The following is an 18,881-nucleotide window of genomic DNA, read 5'->3' on the forward strand; positions in this document are numbered from 1 at the left end:
GGCAATCCCTGGTGCCACTGGGCTTGTAGATACAGTCCCTGCCTCAGTTGTCACATCAACTGACACAGTGTATGTTTTCTTTCCTGCCCTTCTCCTATAAAGACACTTGTCACTGAAGCAAAGGCCCATACAAATCAAGTATGATCTCATCTAGATATTCTTAACCTAATAATATATGCAAAGGCTCTTTACCCAAATAAGGCCACATTCACAGGTTACAGGTAGACATACCATTTTGATGGTCTACCATCTGACTCAATACAGTGAGTCATCTGGAATTTCCTAGGATGCAGGGCTTAGGAGGACATGTGACATCAATGCAGGGGGTGGGGGGAGGCGGTAAAAGAACTGGTGGAAAAAATGAAGTAGTACTAGGACAAAGCAGGGACTGAGAAACCAAGGAAGAAGAGGCACAAGAAATATCAGAATTATAAATGGAAGGTCTCAACAATTTCTTGACCATTAGCCAATATTGACTTCATACTCACATGCATTTTTGCCATGAACTAGAATCTAACCTGGGCATCTGTAAATGCACACATTAACACTTTCCTTTTTCTAACTTTTCATTGAGGGATAAAAACACCTTTAAAAAAGGGAATTACAAGTAAATAAACAATGAAACATCTCTTTCATGTGCATTTTCCGTCTCACCTTTCCCTTCAACTCTATTTTTTTAGGAATTCAATGAGCTAACATAACAAATCACCCCAAGGTGCATATGTGAGTTCTCATAAGATCAACTTGGTTTCCAATATTAAGTCTCATGTCAGATCATGTTTCAGATCATAAATACAATTTAACTTTGGGCTTAGAAAATAAGGTGACTGGTAGTATGTGACAGAAGAAATAGCACAGAGTTTGTCAGGGAAAACGAGCACTCTTCTTGAAAATAGAACATTGGGGACTTGAATGTGCTATTTTGTATCTCTACCCCCTTAAATGTAAATAAAAAACATTGAATTAGATTTATTGTTTTAATATTTAAAGATCTAACCGCCTTTTTTAAAGTACAGAAAAGAACGGCTAATAATAGAATACTCACTTTTGGAGCCAAATTAAAAATAATAACTATCCATTTATAGTTATTTCATGATATGTCAGAAACTGTTCATATGTTTTGTTTATATTAACTAATTTAATCCTCACCAAAATTTCATGTAATCCAGATATAGAAACTGAAATACAGGGAGGTTGAGTGCTACAGGTTGTAAATATAGCCTGGGATTTGGATCTGAAAACCTTGACTCTACAGTCTTTGAACTTCATCAGCTTGCTATGGTTCTTCACATATTTTAACATATTTCCTTCAGATATTTTTGTTTTAAAAATTAAATTTGAAGTTTCTGTTTCATTCTCCAGAGAAAAGTAATATCATGAGTGTGGTATGTATTTCACTGATGGACATTTGAGCTTTTTTATTACAAATGATTTTATCAACATTTTGATCTTACAAATCACAAATGATTTTACAAATTACAAATGATTTTATCAATATGTACAAGGTATTTTCCTAGAAATGGAATTGCAGTGGCAAAGTATATTTATATCTTCATATTTATCAAATATCACCAAACAATTTTTCAAATGTTGATATTCTGCCAAAATCAAGATATAAATGTCACTGTTTTATATCTGTAGCAATATTGAATATTACTTAATTTTTAAAATATATGTTATGTTTGCACTCCCTAATTATTGGTGACACTGTATATTTTTTCATAAGTTTATTGGCTATCTTTATTTTTATTTCTATGAGTTGTCCTTTCACAGTCTTCCTGTTTTTCTTTGTAATTGTTTTCCTTTTCTTAAATATTTGTAAGTGTAATTGATACCTTGTTGGTTTTATGTTTTGCAAACATCTCTTAACAATCTGTATTTTGACTTTTAATTTTGTTTATTGTCTCATTCTTAATAGTAGTTTTATTTTTGTTGTGATCAAATTTTATAAGGTTTTTCTTTATGCTTTCTGATTTTTGTGTTTTATTTATACAATTCTTTTATGCCTCAAGATACTAACCGTATTCCTATGTATCTCTAATTTTTGTTTCTCACATTTAAATACATACATCTTCTGAGATATATGTTTTGTATAGTGTGTTATAGGGAGATTTAAGGCCAAGTGTACCAACAATACTAGTTATTGAGTAATCTTCAGTCTCTAAATTAAATTCTAATACCTCCTCCATTCTCAAAAAGTTCTCATATATGCTGTAATCTGTTTCTGAAACTCCTATTCTGTCATCCTGGTCTATTTACTTATTCCTGTGACAAGACCACATTGTATTAACTAGTAAAGCTTCATAAATTTTCTCTCTGTATGGTGAGACCAGCCCTCCTCCTCATTTCCTTCTTCAGAATTACTTCAGATACTGTTTTAACATTGTTCTTCCATAAGTTTTTTAAAATTAGTCTATTATATTTAATGAATAGTTTTCTTCAAATTTTGCTACAACTAGAATTAAATGTACACATTAATTGAGAGACAACGTCTATATATTTGCAATTGATGTATCAATCCATTACCTGGGGTTATCTCACTTTGCAATCAGGTTTTATTTCAGTTAAATAAAACACATTTTTATTATTCTACACATTATATTTATGCTATTATAGTTATTTGGGGATCATAAACCATTAAAGTATTTGCTACTTTTAATCTTTAGCATCCAAGGTTATTCTGGGCAGTGATATCTAGCTGAGAGATGGAAGAAGAGACCAAGTAATGAGTGAAAGGATTTTATAGGCTAGATTCAGGAGTGGTGCACATTTGGCAGAACTCGATCACATGGCCTTACATAACTGCAATGAATGCTGGGAAATATCCACCTGGGTGCCCAGAAAGAAAAGACATGGGTTTGGTAGGCACAATTTATGCTTAGCCGCTTTAGGGAAGTTCCCTTCAATCCCTATTTAACTAAGAATTACGATAATTTATTAATTATCAAAAGCTTTTATCTTCGCCTATTGAGATAATGTTGTCTGTTTTCTCTTTTTATCTGTAAGGAGGTGAATTTCAATGACAGATTTTCTTCATTTTGACCCATTCTTAAAACACTCGTATGTGAAGTATTATTTCATCAATACATTGTTGGATTTCATTTCCTAATACTTTAAGATTTTTTATCTTGGTTAGTGTCAATTTTTCTTTCCTTGAATAGTACTTGTTTGGATTTGTTAATGAGGCTTACCTCACAAAATACATCAAAGAACTCTCTTATTCTGTTTGTTGAAACAATGTATATAAAACAATACATACTGTGAAATCAAGGTAAACCTTAACAGTTACTCACTAGGTAATCTCTTATGATGGAATATTTTATTATTACTACTGATTGAATTTATTTTATTTTTATTGATTTATTACAATATTTTTTACTCATTAATGTTGATTAAATTTTGTTTCTTATTTATTAGTTTCTGTTTTTATATTTCCTTCCTTTAGTCTCCTGTGAATTACTATTTCATAGATGTATATTTTTTGAGTTGAAAGCTTAATTCATCTTTATAAAATTCTTGTTCTCAGTATTTTAAAGACTATAACATTCCCTGTAAGTATTGCTTTTGGTGTATGCTATACTTTTTAACGGCAATTTTTATTATCTGTCTTAAATTGTATACTTTTAATTATGATTTTGTTTTACCCATATGTTTTGTAAACCCAGTTTTAAAAACTGTTTGTAATGTATTTTCTCTGTAATCAGAGAAAATTGGCTGTGGAATATATTTTGGTAGTTACTTGAGATTTTCCTTGAAATCTTCATAAATGTTTTTAAATTCTATGTATGGTTGAAAAATGTATGTTTTTATTGGTGTATTTTTTAAACTCAAGTACTATTTTGTCTGACATTAATTTCTCAAAACAGCTATTATTATTTAATATTAGTGTGACCTGTCTATGTGAATTTGTTCTGGATGTGGTTCTTCCAAGTACACATTGATGAATTTTTTATTCTTCTATTTGAAATCATAAGTATTTGTCTCTAGAATAAAGTATGTTGATATATTAACAACAGTTCTAATGAAGTTATGTTGTTTGGCTTTCTCACGTCATTTGTTTGCTGTTTCTCAAAGCTTTTCCTAGTTTATTTTCTTTTTCTTCATTCTGCAGCATTCAGAAAATTTATATACTTGCCCTATCTCATTTTACTCCTCAGTGTTTTAGAAAATATTCATTCTTATTTTTGTTTTATTAATGATTACACTTAACATTTTAATATTAACTATAAATATTCTTAAGTGTGGATATTAAGTAAGAATATTAACTATAAATATTCTTAAGTGTAAAACTAAGCAATAGCTTGTAATCTTCCTCCCTAAAAAAACTAAAGCAAAATTAGTATGTATATTCAATATTCCTCTCTCGTTTCTTTATATGGTCAAAACTTTTAATTCTAAACTTTTACAACTTTGAAAAAATTAATTATTTAAAAGCTGTTATTAATTAAATTCATCAGCATGTTTCATCAATTTGTTTATTATCCATTTTTTCTTCCCACTGCTCATGTTCCTTTGCTCATGCTTCTCCTGCTAAAATGTAATTGTGTTTTCATGAAGTTTTAGACTGACAAAATCCTCAAAAATTATTTTTATTTTGTCTTCTTTTTAGACAACATGATATTTTACTTGAGTTGGACATATATTGACAGATTTTGTACTTTTATTCTCTCTCTCTCTCTGTCTGTCTCATTGATATTGGACAGTTTTATTCCATTGTGCCCTAATATTTATTGTTGCTGATGAGAAGTCAGCGATAGTTCTTATTGTCATGTCTTTGTAGATAATTGGGCTTGTCCTCTGATAGTTCTAAAGATTTTTCTCTTTTCATAAATTTTCATGTTACTAATTAGTGTTATTTTCTTTCAGCTTGAAATGCCCCCTTTAGCATTCTAGTGGTTATAAACTCCATTAGCTTTTGTTTATCCAGAAATTTCTGTATTTTTCCTTTATTTCTGCTTTGCGCGGTATGCCTCTCTTGGTTGGCAGTGTTTTGGTTGTTGTTCTTGTTGTTTTATTTTGTTTTAGTACATTTAATATATCAACTCACTCTCACCTGCTCTGCCAGGTTTCTTTTGTGAGATTCTCTAATAGTCTTCTGAGAACTTCCTTGTATGTGAAAGTTAATTTTCTCTTGCCACTTTCAAAATTCTCTTTTTGTATTTGACTTTTGACAATTTAATTACAAGTTTCGTTGTAGACATTTTTGGGTTAAACCTATTTAGGATCTTTGAACCTCGTAAATCTGAATGTCCATTTCTCTTCCCAAATTTGAGAAGCTTTCAGCAATCATTTCCTTAAATAGACTTCTGTCCCTTTTCACCTTTTTTCTTATCTGGTATTTTCAAAGTGATTATATTTTTCTTTTCATTGCGTCATCTAAGTTCAGTAAGATTTCTTCATTCTTTTTATTTTTTTTCTATTTGTTCTTCTGCCTGGGTAATTTTACATGATGTGTCTTTTAGTTTCCTGATTCTTGCTTCTGTTTGATAAAGTCTTCTCTTGAAGCTCTCCATTGAACCCATTTTCTCAGGATGAATTTAATCAGTTTGCAGAAATTTGTGTAAATAACAAAGAGCTGAATGTCAACAGCCAAAACAATGGGGAAAATGTCTTCAGGCCATGTCAGAAGCCCTTTGAGGAAGCCCCTCCCATCACAGGTCCAGAGGCCCAGGAGGGAAAAGTGGTTTCATAGGCCAGGCCCAGAGCCTGGCTCCTCTGTGCAGCTTCAGGACTTGTACTGTGTATCACAGCCACTGCAGCTCCAGCTGTCACTAAAAGGTGCCAAAGTACAGCTTGAGCCGTTGCTTCAGAGGACGCAGGCCTCAAGCTTTGACGGCTTCCATGTGGTATTGGGTCTGCAGATGCACAGAAGACAAGAGTTGAGCTTTGTGAACTGCAGCCTGAATTTCAGGGATGTACGGAATGCCTGGATGTCCAGGCAGAAGTCTGCTGCAGGGGTAGAGCCCTCATGGAGAACCTCAGCTAGGGCAGTGTGGAAGGGAAATGTGGGATTAGAGCCCCCACACAGAGTCCCCACTGAAGCACTGCCTAGTAGAGTTGTGAGAAGAAGGCCACCATCCTCCAGACCCCAGAAAAGTAGATCCACCAACAGCTTGCACCATGTGCTTGGAAAAGCCACAGGCACTCAACCCCAACCCATGAAGGCAACTGCAGAGCTGTACCCTGCAAAGCCACAAGGGTGGAGCTGCCCAAGACCATAGGAGCCCACCCCTTGCATCAGCATGCCCTGAATTTGAGACATGGAGTCAAAGGAAATTATTTCAAAGCTTTAAGATTTTATGACTTCCCAGCTGGGTTTTGGACTTGCCTGGGGCCTGTAGCCCCTTAGATTTGGCTAATTTCTCCTGTTTAAAATGGGAACATTCACTCGATGTCCATATCACCATTGTATCTTGGATGTAACTAATGTCCATACCACCATTGTATCTTGGATGTAACTAACTTATTTTTTATTTTACAGGCTCATAGGCAGAAGGAACTTGTCTGATATGAAACTTTGGACTTGGACTTTTGAGTTAATGCTGGAATGAGTTAAGAATTTGGTAGACTGTTGGGAAGGCATAATTGTGTTTTGAAATGTGAGGACATGAGATTTGAGAGGGGCCAGCAGTGGAATGATATGGTTTGGCTCTGTGTCCCCAACCACATCTCATCTTGAATTGTAATCCAAATTGTAATCCCTAGGTGTTGAGGGAAGGACCTAGTGAGAGGTGATTGGATCATGGGGCAGTTTCCCCCATGCTGTTTTCATGATAGTGAGTGAATTTTCTTGAGATCTGATGGTTTGATAAATGGCAGTTTCCCCTTATTTTTCTCTTTCCTGCTGCCATCTGAAGAAGGTGCCTGCTTCCCCACTGGCTTCCACCATAATTTTAAGTTTCCTAAGGACTCCCCAGTCATGAGAAACTGTGAGTCAATTAAACTTCTTTCTTTTATAAATTGCTCAGTCTCTAGCATTAGCAATGTGAAGACGGACTAATACAGCAACGTAGCAAGACCTCATCTTTACTAAAAATAAAAAATACATATTAACCAGGCATGGTGCTGCACACTTTTAGTCACAGCTACTTGGGAGGCTGTGGTGGGAGAATCACTTGAGCTCAAGGGTTTCAGGCTAGAGTGAGCCATGATTGCACCATTGTACTCCAGCCTTGGCAACAGCATGAGACCCTGTCTCAAACAAATAAACAAAAATTTTAATTCCGTTCATATGTTATTGTTCTAATTTTATTCATGTGCCTATCTGTGTATTATAGTTCATCAAACTTTCTTAAGCGGATTCTTTTGCATTGTTTGCCAGTACATTCAGTAGTCTTCATTTCTTTGGGGTCCATTATTGGAGCTTTGTTAGTTTTATTTGGTAGTGTCCTATTGGTTTCCTTTGATTGTTTTATATTTCTCTGATTTTTCATGATTCCGTATCCTTGCACCAGTCTGTGCCTTTGAGGAAGCACTCACCTCTTCTTGTCTTTATAGATTTGCTTCAGCAGAAATAGACAATCACCAGTTATTTCATCCTGGGTTTTGGATGAACCAGTTGATAGTGTTGGAATTTAGAAACTGTTAGCCTACAATGTAGTGCTTTGAAGGAGAGGCCTCACGGTCTCTATGACATTTTCTCCTCCCTTATTTCCCAATTCTTTCTCCTAAAACACAGGATGAAGTTGTTCTCTAAAGTCCCCTTATCTGCCTAAAGTTCACACTCGCCAAAGCAAGAAACAATTGCCTGTAGTCCTTTCCATGAGTTTTCATTAACTGAACTCATTGCACAAGAAAAAAGACTGAAGTCTGTCAACACACCTGAATAGACTTCTTGTCACAAACTATTGCCTACTCTGTGGACTCAACAGACTTTGACCCAGGCTGTTGTATGTTTTTTAAGCCCATTAAATTCCCTTAAAACTCATTTACTACCCCCCTTTAAAATTATCCACATTTCTCAATCTCCCTCTCCCCCAAGAAGAAAGGTATAAACCACCTGTACTCAATTCATTGCACATTAGGATAATCATTCTGTACATTTCCCTTGTCTACACCAATAAATCTGTATGCCATTTCTCCTATTAATCTACCTTTCTTCAGTTGATTTTTCAGTGAACCTTCCAAGAGTAAATGGGAAGTTTCCCTTCACTGCTACAGTAGAGACCTAAGGAAGACAGGGCTTCGTGTCAGGTTCTCTAGTTGGGCAGGACTGTCACCTCTGCTATGAGTTCAAGTGCAACTCTTGGTTTGCTTCTGCAGTCACTGAGACCAGTGTCTTGGCTCTGTGGTCATCCAGGGTCTCTGGCCCAGGCTGCTCAATGACTTCTGGTAGGGCTGAATCTTAGGCTGTGTTGCCTGGGCAGGTGCTGCTGCTAATTAGACTCTACAGTTGGGCAGGGCTGCCTTTAGGGTACAAAACCACCCTTAGTTGTGTGGGGTCTTAGGTTACACAGTGAGATGGTATTGGTGGCTGGACTCCATGTTGAAGTGATACTCCCCAGTCAGATGGTATTGGTGACTTGTTCTTTCACTGTGACCTGTATTTAAGTGAGGTTGCAGATTAGGACCTGTGATGGGACAGGGCCATGGGCTGTGCCCTGGGGTTGGGCTGCTAGTTTCACTCCATTGTCTTTTGGACCCAGATGTTTTGCCCTGCAAATATGTAGGATCACAGGTCTGCTTCTTTGCCCAGGCTGGGTCTTAGGCTGGGCTCTCAGCCTGGGAAGAGGTGCTTTTTGGTCTTCTAATCAGGCAGGACCAAAGGCTATGATCTGCAGAAATGCAAGAGCACAGCATGCCTACCTGTTTGGGCAGAGTCTCAGGCTTGTCTCCAAAGGCTGGGTGGAGTGGCTAGCTAGGGACTGTAGCCAGGTAGAACAGCCAACCATGTTTTTGGGGTTCACTAGCTAGGCTCTGTGGTTGAGCTATGCCATTGGCTATTCTCTCTGATTAGGCATCACTGCTGGCACAATAGACTTCTGTCTGTTGTGTACAACTGCCAACATCTGTGAACTGGTTGCCGTGAGCCTTACCCGACTTGTTTCTAGATGACCACAGGTGGGCTAGCCCTGCTGATTTCCTGAGTATTCCCCATGAAACAAGGTAGAACTAGGCCTCCTGGGAAACACCTCCAATTACTGGAGAAACTGGATATCCACCTTGGGCTCTCTTTTTTAACCATTAGTGAAACTATACCCAGGGGAATTCTCTCATTGGGGCATTGTGTAAGCTTGGGAGATTGGCAACACAGTCAGAGTAAAACTGATCCCCTTACCCTTCTAATGTGTTTTTTTTTTCTTTTTTTGGTGTCCAGAAAGGTGTTTCAGCATCGTCTCTGGGTTCTTGGATTTTCACAAAGGTGTTATTATCTGTAGACAATTGCTAGTTTTACTTTCTGTGAGGTGGCTTAAAGCCAGAGACATCTTGCTGACATCCCATAGAAACTTTAAAAGCATGACCACAGTATCATTCAGATCACAATGACTGCAAATCTTTTTTTCTATCTTAAATATGGTTTCAAAACTCAATATTGTGCATATTTGGAAGTAAAACTGCTTTGAGTTGAACTTAAAGGCTGGAGAAACTGAATACACCCCAAGCAGCCCTGTGGTTGCTCCTGAAGCACCTTTGAGGAACCCTAAAGCATCCTACAAGATAATGTCAAAAACCGTACACTGAGTTATAGATTCATTCATTAATTACTTCATTGATTCAAATAAATAGCTCTTTAGTGTTTCTTGTTTACCAGTTCGTAAAATAAATTATCCAATTAAGGATTCATTAAGCTTCAACATTTTTATTATATAATTATTTTCAACTCATTTTTTAAAAACCTAATCTTACCCAACTATTCAGAAATAGTCTATATTGGTCATTCACACCTTACAATAAATTTAATGCAATGCATTCTCCTTTCAGTGAAATTGTAATGCTAAACATTTTCTTTCTTGGTATTTTTTTGTAATGGAAAAAACTAATTCATTAACTATTAATAATAAGATGGATTGTGAAACGAGGGATGGGAGCAGGCTTGATGTTTTTGAAATCACCCACCCTAATCTATCTACATGTAGGTCCAATCCATTCAGTATAAATGATTTGTTGGTCTCATTGTTTGGAGAAAGGCGCAAAAAATTTTTGGAATATATAAAAACTACAGACAGGCTATATATCAATGGCTGTTTTCTATGGATCCCTGAAGTTCTACTACCATATTTCAAGAGTTTCTTTTACTTTTGATACAGATTTCATTTGATTGGCATGTTTTTAATATTTTACCTACTGTCGCTAACTACTGTGGTAAAAATTAGCATATATACTTATATGGTTAACAGTTTTTAACATGTAAGAGAGTAACAAAACCTCAATTGTGATGCCAAGCCACCTTAGAAAGGAGCTTTGCATAAAAGTTCTTTAACTATCTTTGTGCATGCATTAGAATTTTTTAAATGAAACACTGAAAAGGATGGCTATGAATCTGTATTTTTTTTTAAATTTAAGTCTTCTATATTTAGGAGAAAAAAGAAAATAATACCTACTATTTATTGTTTCTGTTATTTTTAACAAGTTTATATATCATCTTATACGCATTCACCCAATTGAAAAGGCAAAAAACTAATTCTTAAATTCTTCCAAAATCCACTCTCAAATTCTTGGCTTCTGGCATACCCATACTCTAGCACAGGACATAATATTATACTAAATGAGTCTCTGTCTCCATTTTATCCTTTGTTGTACTACAAGAGAAGTGAAGACTATCTCAATAAAATGGAAAAAAATTGTGCACATGGAGATTTCTAATTGCTGATTTATTTCAAAAGATTCATTCTGGCAGTCACTAACTGGCACGATGTACCTCACATTGTTTGTTTGAAAAGGAAAGTGGTTTATCTCATACATTTTTCTCTTGGCTTTAGTACTTTCTGACAGCAGAGACAAAGATGACTCCAACCAATCAGTAGTCAAAAACCAACTAGGCACCTCAGGAAAGAATTGTTAGGAAAAAAAAATGTGTAATCAAAATTTTAATATTAGTGATTTTAAATTCTGGCAGAACTATTTTGGTTTTTGTTGATGTTTAGGAATGCTGTATTAGCAGTTGGTCAAATTGCTGCTCACTGGCTTTTCTTAGCTCCTATAATCCCATTTGCCAACTAACTTGCTGACTCTGACTTCTATCTGAGATAGGCACTACCTTGGATGATCGAAGATGTGGAAGAGAAGAGAATGTTCAATGTGTCCTTTCTTCTCTGCTAAGATAGTCTAACACTGAAAAACCACCTGCTGAGAAATGTTCCTCTGACTCACAATTTACATGTAAATTATGATAATTGACTTAGTCTTTTATGTAAGAGAGAAACAAAAACACATTATCTAGTATTTTTTTCTTGTGTAAGATAAAAATGACCAAAATGGAAAGATGAATTTGGACTGCGGCATTTAAAAAAAATTCTGACCCTTTTAAAATATCACTCTTACGATTTGTGGGACCAGTGAATTTACTGACAATAATAAAGGAAGAATTATTTCCATGATTTATCAAATGTATCCAAAGAAAATATGTGGGAAAAAAATCTGATGAGGCATCCTCCAGCCTCAACATCAACATTTTCCCATATATTGTCATTTCTATGAAGTATTGATATCCTAATGTCCAATGCAAAATTAAAAATATTATTTAAAGCAAAACCTTCTAATAACATAAAATACTAATACTTCAAAGTGCAATTTTCAAAGTGGTTTATGTTGAATTACAACTTCAAGCCTCAATGGCCCATTTAATTTTGTTGCAACAGGGAACTCATGGGCCCAGCAGTCTGTAACACCAAGTTCTTCCTCGTCAACTCTATTTTATGCAGTATATCTGCTGATATACTTGGCTTTAAAACTAAACAAATCCTGCTCTGCATTAGAAAGATGTCTCCATACCATGCTGCATTGTATATTGCTAGCTCTATTGTCTTTTATCATAGGTCTCTAGAAAATGAGTCATGTGTGTTTCTGTCTTTAATGGCTCTGAAGCTTCTTGGATGCTTGGCAATTATTGCAAGGCAGAGAAATACTAAGTACAGATGGAAAGTCATCCCCAGTTGTGGCATAGGCAGATGGTCTTTGGAATCTAATTCAGGGAGCTGTGAGACATGCATGAGAGCTTGTTGGCTGTGTAGCAGTTGCTGTTAAGGATGCAGAGCTGCTCATCAACACAACAATTATGTTAGGATGCTTCTGATTGACTTAGGTCTTCTTTAGTTCCTTAGGATTAGAGCCTATCTAATGTTACCTGGAAGAACACTGGGTAGAAAATAGCTTTATCCCTATCTTTGTAGGGACCATTCTTTCTGGAATCAAACTCTTAAACAAATAAAAAGAAAGGCCATTTTGTTGCTGGAAGTGTGATCTGTGGACAAGGTGCACCGCCATTACCTAGAAACTTGCTAGAACTGCAGAAGTTCAAGCCCTACCCTAGACCTACTGAATTAAAAAATCACTTTTTAACAAGATCCCAAGGTTATCTTTATTCATGTAAAATTTGAGAAGCAATGCCCTAGAAATTATCTCATTGATGCTCTTCCTTTTTTTCAAAAGTAAAAAAAAAACAGTTATTTCACATGTCTAAAGTCACATAGGTCATCGGGTAATTGGCAGCAGAATGGAGACTAGAACTCTGGGGTAAGAGTGTAACCATTGACTTTGTAAACAAACAGGCCTTGTTCAAGTCAGAGGCGTGCCACATATTAACCTCATCATTGTAAGCATGACATGTCCTGTGACATTGACAGCATTAGCTAGTTTCCTCTTCTCTGAAGTGAGAAAAACTTTAGGTAGCATACCGTAAGCAACAATCCAAAAAGTCACAAAGTAAAGTCAAAGAAATGAGAAAATTGGAGAAAGGCGACTATTTGTGGCCTCATTTTGCAAAATCCACGTTTTGCAAAGTGATCACGAAGATCACATGAGGTGATACATACGAGAGCTCACAGCACAATCCAGATGCTGACCTGACTGTCAGTCCAATGCACTTCCTTATATGTAGAACTTCCTTTCAACAGCCAAAACTTGGATGTAATCAGTGGCTCTTCATTCAGGGACATTGTTGGCAGTGCACACTCAAGAGTGAGATGATGAGAAATAGATGGAGGACTTCCAGTATTATTCTGACCTCCTGGAGAGAAAGAACAGATGTCAGAGGTTAGATTGTGTTTTTGCAGCTCCTTTTTATTTTAGGAACAAATGTTTCCAGGTATAGATCTTTGCAACCATTCCCAATATCCAAATGAGATAAGAGCTACAAGATTCCACAGGAATGAGAGGGAGCTCCTCTGCAATGAGGGATGCTGCCAAGCACTGTGACATGTAGCATTGCCTAGACTTTCAGTTCATTCCACACAGAGTTACACAATACCTGCTGCATGCCAGACACTGTGCTCACGACAACAGCAGCTCATCATACGGAAGCAAAGAAAGCACAACAAAACAAAATTAAATGCCATTGTGCATAATTAAAGGCATGTACAAAGTGCTCTTGGAGCAGATGAGGATTTGGGATAGGTGATTAGGGCAAGTTTCTCAACACTATTATCTTTGATCAGAGGTTTGATGAAAACTTGTTCTTAATGAACATTGGTGTCATAGTAGAGAGCAGCACAAAAACTGGCTGCTGAAATGGCTAATTGTTCTCCTGGTTTTCCTTCTCCCCTTTAACACCTACCTCTTCCTTCTCCTTCTGCTCCTCCTCCTCATTGTAACTAGTACACTTAGAAATTTAATCCTAAAGAATTTTATGAAAGATAAGTCTATTGTATTTTTTATTAATAGGTGGTAGGGCTGAAGTCAGAAATCACGAGACGAAATAATAGGGGTAGTTTATTTCTATTTTTGGAGATAAAAAAATAAAAATAATCACCCTACTTCAGCCAACTTTCAGATTTTAACTGAAACCATGTTCAGTTGTTTGAGCCAGAGCAGTAGGTGTGTGTCTGTCTTTGCTTTCAGCTCCTATGCAGCATAGAGACATTCATCCCCCACTCATGAAGTAGGCTTCAAAATCCCAAATTTTGTGCCAAACCTAAGATTCATTTTTAAATGATAGCCCAGAAGTTTCAATTCAGAGCAAAAGAGATCATTGACAAAGCTGCAAGCATCAATTAATTAATTTTAAAAGTCTCTCTTTTGGGGGTCAAAAGTGAGACATTCTTCCATCATTACACAACCAAAAACCCCTGGAGGGAAACTGGAAATTCCGCCAAGAGAATTACCGTATGGTTTACCTTGAAACACTCTGGCTTATATTTATTTTAATCGGTGTGCAGTGATGCCTTCTGCTTTGTAATCAGATAGTCTATATAAATTAACATGTTATTCATTCTTTTTAAACGTTGGCTTATAATATTTAAATATCTGTACGCATCATTAATGATCTTATTTGATATACATTGCCAACCAAAATTAAGCCTGTCGAGGGAGAAATAATTTGATACAGCATTATTAAAAGCTAAATGTGTGGACTGATCAGGACAGACACACAAAGTTGGGCATGTTCCAGAATCTGCTACAAGTTGGAGGGGAAAGTTTACAATAAGGGAGAAGGACTCCTCACACTGCAGTTTCCTTTTAATTGGAGGGTTCACCACAGAAGTTATAATCATTGGCTACAGGCTGCAACATAACAGGCTGAAATATTCTAGGTGCAAGACTATCAGTAAAACTTTGTGATCCAGAAACAAATCAGCGTCATTTTCAGTGTCAGTAGATGATGTATTAATCGGTACCTCAACAGTTTGGAGAATCCATGATAAGATTAGACTGAGGATAAGATTCTTTAATCAAGGACAGGATATAAGTCATAAATTTTAAGACCTCCCCTAGATGAGTTAATTTGGAAGCCTGCCAAATGTGACCTGTGAGTTATCAATATTAACTATTTTGTCAACAGCAACCAAAATACTATATAGAATTGAGTCTTCAATACCAATAATCTGGAATCCAATGAAAATATATCATGTTTTTATTTTGCCAATGGAATATATGTTCTGGCTTTGCCTTTCTCTTATGGGAATTCATAATATATATATATATATATATATACTTTATTTTCTAGATCTTGTAAGTTTTTCTATAAATACTGATAAAATATAGATAAGCAATGCTCATGTAAGTAAAACTATTTGGGCCGTGAGCCAGTATTAACTGATTTGTTGAAACTCAGTTCTTAGTGCTGTTTTTCATATTCTCTTGGGTTATGCATCCTTAAAAGGAATCTCATGAGTAACTTAAACATATGGTTATACCTTAGATGTCTCCTTTTTTAACATAAGATGTTACATCATTAACACAGCTCTACATTTCAAATATCTTATACTAATACATTTTTTGTCACTTGGTAAAGATAACCTTTACATTTCCACTTATTTTACAATTTCAGAAAAATTGTGTCCAGGGTCGACAAAAAAGAAGGAATATTTTAACTATATAAATTATTAATAAATATAATGTAGAGGAAACATTCTGGTGAGTTTTCCCAGCCCTTAAAATTTTAATTAAAGGGAATGGACTGAAAGGTCATAATAATTTTATAATATCATTACTAACATTTGCTTTCAGAGAAGAGCAGTTGTACTTATACACCAAGTTGGGGAAAATCAAAGCAAAATATATAGATTGAAGTCGGTTCATCAGAGAACTAATTAGACATGAAATCCTTGCCCATGCCTATGTCCTGAATGGTAATGCCTAGGTTTTCTTCTAGGGTTTTTATGGTTTTAGGTCTAACATTTAAGTCTTTAACCCATCTTAAATTAATTATTGTGTAAGGTGTAAGGAAGGGATCCAGTTTCAGCTTTCTACATATGGCTAGCCAGTTTTCCCAGCACCATTTATTAAATAGGGAATCCTTTCCCCATTGCTTGTTTTTCTCAGGTTTGTCAAAGATCAGATAGTTGTAGATACCCGGCGTTATTTCTGAGGGCTCTGTTCTGTTCCATTGATCTATATCTCTGTTTTGGTACCAGTACCATGCTGTTTTGGTTATTGTAGCCTTGTAGTATAGTTTGAAGTCAGGTAGCATGATGCCTCCAGCTTTGTTCTTTTGGCCTAGGATTGACTTGACGATGAGGGCTCTTTTTTGGTTCCATATGAACTTTAAAGTAGTTTTTTCCAATTCTGTGAAGAAAATCATTGGTAGCTTGATGGGGATGGCATTGAATCTATAAATTCCCTTGGGCAGTATGGCCATTTTCATGATATTGATTCTTCCTACCCATGAGCATGGAATGTTCTTCCATTTGTTTGTATCCTCTTTTATTTCCTTGAGCAGTGGTTTGTAGTTCTCCTTGAAGAGGTCCTTCACGTGCCTTGTAAGTTGGATTCCTAGGTATTTTATTCTCTTTGAAGCAATTGTGAATGGGAATTCAGTCATGATTTGACTCTGTCTGTTATTGGTGTATAAGAATGCTTGTGATTTTTGTACATTGATTTTGTATCCTGAGACTTTGCTGAAGTTGCTTATCAGCTTAAGGAGATTTTGGGCTGAGACAATGGGGTTTTCTAGATATACAATCATGTCATCTGCAAACAGGGACAATTTGACTTCCTCTTTTCCTAATTGAATACCCTTTATTTCCTTCTCCTGCCTAATTGCCCTGGCCAGAACTTCCAACACTATGTTGAATAGGAGTGGTGAGACAGGGCATCCCTGTCTTGTGCCAGTTTTCAAAGGGAATGCTTCTAGTTTTTGCCCATTCAGTATGATATTGGCTGTGGGTTTGTCATAGATAACTCTTATTATTTTGAGATACGACCCATCAATACCTAATTTATTGAGAGTTTTTAGCATGAAGGGTTGTTGAATTTTGTCAAAGGCCTTTTCTGCATCTATTGAGATAATCATGTGGTTTTTGTCTTTGGTTCTGTTTATATGCTGGATTACATTTATTGATTTGCGTATATTGAACCAGCCTTGCATCCCAGGGATGAAGCCCACTTGATCATGGTGGATAAGCTTTTTGATGTGCTGCTGGATTCGGTTTGCCAGTATTTTATTGAGGATTTTTGCATCAATGTTCATCAAGGATATTGGTCTAAAATTCTCTTTTTTGGTTGTGTCTCTGCCCGTCTTTGGTATCAGGATGATGCTGGCCTCATAAAATGAGTTACGGAGGATTCCCTCTTTTTCTATTGATTGGAATAGTTTCAGAAGGAATGGTACCAGTTCCTCCTTGTACCTCTGATAGAATTCGGCTGTGAATCCATCTGGTCCTGGACTCTTTTTGGTTAGTAAGCTGTTGATTATTGCCACAATTTCAGATCCTGTTATTGGTCTATTCAGAGATTCAACTTCTTCCTGGTTTAGTCTTGGGAGAGTGTATGTGTCGAGGAATTTATCCATTTCTACTAGATTTTGTAGTTTATTAGCGCAGAGGTGTTTGTAGTATTCTCTGATGGTAGTTTGTATTTCTGTGGGATCGGTGTTGATATGCCCTTTATCATTTTTTATTGTGTCTATTTGATTTTTCTCTCTTTTTTTCTTTATCAGTCTTGCTAGTGGTCTATCAATTTTGTTGATCCTTTCAAAAAACCAGCTCCTGGATTCATTAATTTTTTGAAGGGATTTTTGTGTCTCTATTTCCTTCAGTTCTGCTCTGATTTTAGTTATTTCTTGCCTTCTGCAAGCTTTTGAATGTGTTTGCTCTTGCTTTTCTAGTTCTTTTAATTGTGATGTTAGGGTGTCAATTTTAAATGTTTCCTGCTTTCTTTTGTGGGCATTTATTGCTGTTAATTTCCCTCTACACACTGCTTTGAATGTGTCCCAGCGATTCTGGTGTGTTGTGTGTTTGTTCTCGTTGGTTTCAAAGAACATCTTTATTTCTGCCTTCATTTCGTTATGTACCCGGTAGTCAATCAGGAGCAGGTTGTTCAGTTTCCACGTTGTTGAGCGGTTTTGAGTGAGTTTCTTAATCCTGAGTTCTAGTTTGATTGCACTGTGGTCTGAGAGACAGTTTGTTATAATTTCTAAAACACCAAAAGCAATGGCAACAAAAGCCAAAATTGACAAATGGGATCTAATTAAACTAAAGAGCTTCTGCACAGCAAAAGAAACTGCTATCATAGTGAACAGGCAACCTACAAAATGGGAGAAAATTTTCGCAACCTACTCATCTGACAAAGGGCTAATATCCAGAATCTACAATGAACTCAAACAAATTTACAAGAAAAAAACAAACAACCCCGTCAAAAAGTGGGCAAAGGATATGAACAGACACTTCTCAAAAGAAGACATTTATGCAGCCAAAAGACACATGAAAAAATGCTCATCGTGTGGCCATCAGAGAAATGCAAATCAAAACCACAATGAGATACCATCTCACACCAGTTAGAATGGCAGTCATCAAAAAGTCAGGAAACAACAGGTGCTGGAGAGGATGTGGAGAAATAGGAACACTTTTACACTGTTGGTGGGACTGTAAGCTAGTTCAACCATTGTGGAAGTCAGTGTGGCGATTCCTCAGGGATCTAGAACTAGAAATACCATTTGACCCAGCAATCCCATTACTGGGTATATACCCAAAGGACTGTAAATCATGCTGCTATAAAGACACATGCACATGTATGTTTATTGTGGCACTATTCACAATAGCAAAGACTTGGAACCAACCCAAATGTCCAACAATGATAGACTGGATTAAGAAAATGTGGCACATATACACCATGGAATACTATGCAGCCATAAAAAATGATGAGTTCATGTCTTTGTAGGGACATGGATGAAACTGGAAAGCATCATTCTCAGTAAACTATCGCAAGCACAAAAAACCAAACACCGCATGTTCTCACTCATAGATGGGAATTGAACAATGAGAACACATGGACACAGGAAGGGGAAC

The sequence above is a fragment of the Gorilla gorilla genome, chromosome 4 (assembly GCF_029281585.2).
Source record: "Gorilla gorilla gorilla isolate KB3781 chromosome 4, NHGRI_mGorGor1-v2.1_pri, whole genome shotgun sequence".
NCBI lineage: Eukaryota > Metazoa > Chordata > Mammalia > Primates > Hominidae > Gorilla > Gorilla gorilla.